Source organism: Podarcis muralis, chromosome W (genome assembly GCF_964188315.1).
Source record: "Podarcis muralis chromosome W, rPodMur119.hap1.1, whole genome shotgun sequence".
NCBI classification, from domain to species: Eukaryota; Metazoa; Chordata; class Lepidosauria; order Squamata; family Lacertidae; genus Podarcis; species Podarcis muralis.
Genome location: NC_135674.1, coordinates 21,452,797 through 21,454,741, shown reverse-complemented (window position 1 = coordinate 21,454,741; position 1,945 = coordinate 21,452,797). Strand labels below are relative to the sequence as shown.

The following is a 1,945-nucleotide window of genomic DNA, read 5'->3' as shown; positions in this document are numbered from 1 at the left end:
CTGTACTGGAAGTACATGGGTGGAGTCGGTGTGGTCTTCTGCTGGAGACTGGAGGGTACAGACATGTTTCTCTGTACTGCTGGAATGACAGAAATAAAGAGATGTAAATAGATTTCTGTCGGTCTCTTTTCCCCTCCCTGAGGGAAGCAGGGAGGAGGGAGGCGGGTGTGTCCCTCTCACGTTGAGTGGGATCGCCAATTTGTGACCTTGCCTGTAACCTGCCGGGAGACGCAGACGGGAAGGTCAACAAGGATCTCGAGCCGAATGCCTGGTGTGAGGCCAGTTACCTCTGACTGCGGCTGAGAATCCTAACACTAACATGATGCCTGTATTCTCTTCAAGAGAAGACTCGGACCACCAGGAGTTCTTTGTAATAAACCATTTATGCATGCAGCGTTAGAAATGAGTCGCAGTGTTGTATAAACCTTGGTCTTTATTAGGGCTACATCAACAGAAAGAGGGGTTTGCCACTAGAAAACAAGTAGATGTGGAACAGACTTCCACCAGTGAGTGGTTGGCTTTGGTTTTTTACAAGGCAAATTGCAAAAAGAAGCTGCAGGTTGTATTATCATAGATGACTATGAATAGCCTAGTCTTGAATAGATGAGTTCACTCAACATCAGTCTTTTCTCAAAGCAGCAACAGAACTAGAACAGAAATGAGATATCGGCACAAAGCAATGTGGCAGCAGCAGACATATCCTCCAAGCTGTTCTTCAAACGTCTACAGACCTCAAAAAATGTGAGCCGCAAAAACCTTAAAGCAAAACAAAGCTGAAACAGTACAACTGGACTATAAGGAGGCCAACTGGGAAAAAGTGAAATTGCTAACTGTCATATTGAAGTCATATATACTGTACTTGGTGTGTTCTTTGGAGTTCACTCATGTTTATGAAGGCCACATTAGACTGTGTTCAGGAACACCCATGTCTTCACATATAAATTGGATGATACTCCTTTGGAGTGAGATGCCTCCTACAAATTGGGCAAAAGTTAGCATACCTAAGAAAATTGCTGAGGCACTGACTACAGAAGATGTGGCCACATGTTGTTGACACTATAAGCCGTCCGCTTTGCACAATCTCTGCAAAGCTGTCTATGCAAATTCCACAACTCAAAGTGCCTGAGGATCTTGCAAATTCCCTCCTTCCCACTTCTCTGGGGAGCTTTCTAGTGGCAAGAGCACCACTCTGTGTGTGTCTGCTATCACCACCACCACCACCACCACCACTAAATATGAGGCTGTCAGACAATGGTTGAGGTCTGAACTCTCTATCGGGCTGCTGCCCACTCTCTCCAACAAGCACAAGAGAAGCGTCTTGCGTAAGATCAACAACTAGAGGTTCTGAAGTTTCGCAAGTGAGGTCAACTACTTCCACATCCATACTTCTATCATTAAGGCTGTGTGGCAGGGAGGCGGAGGCGGAGGAGGAGGGGATACAGGGTTCAGAAGCAGTTCCCACCATCATCTTGTCCAGAGTATGAGGAGGTCTTGCGGAGGTGTTGCGACTGCCCCTCTTGCTGTTGCTGTGCTGGGTTGCATTACATTCTGTACTTGTTGAACTCATGATGCACAGGGATGGGAGAGGCACAGGCTGCAGAGTACTTGCTTCCCCCCTTATCTCCGTGTGCTGCTCCCTGCTTAGTCGCCAAGCAATTCTGTAATGTGATAATGATGATCATGAATGCTCTCTCTAAAGCAACTTGATGCAACTGGTGACGCTTTGGAGCACCGTGACTTTCTTAGAGTTGTCTCTTTTATAGCAGGTACTCCGAAGCTGGAGCAAGTTCAACATCTTGAGGAGTTAGGGCAGGCTTCCTCAACCTCGGCCCTCCAGATGTTTTTGGCCTACAACTCCCATGATCCCTAGGCAGCAAGACCAGTGGTCAGGGGGGATGGGAATTGTAGTCTCAAAACATCGGACGGGCCGAGGTTGAGGAAGCCT

General features: G+C 47.3%; 1 pseudogene; it reads right to left on the bottom strand.

The window, feature by feature from the left end:
• Positions 1-554: 554 nt before the first annotated feature.
• LOC144326350 (E3 ubiquitin-protein ligase RNF4 pseudogene) lies at positions 555-1,639 on the bottom strand (annotated as a pseudogene).
• Between the last annotated feature and the right edge of the window lie 306 nt (positions 1,640-1,945).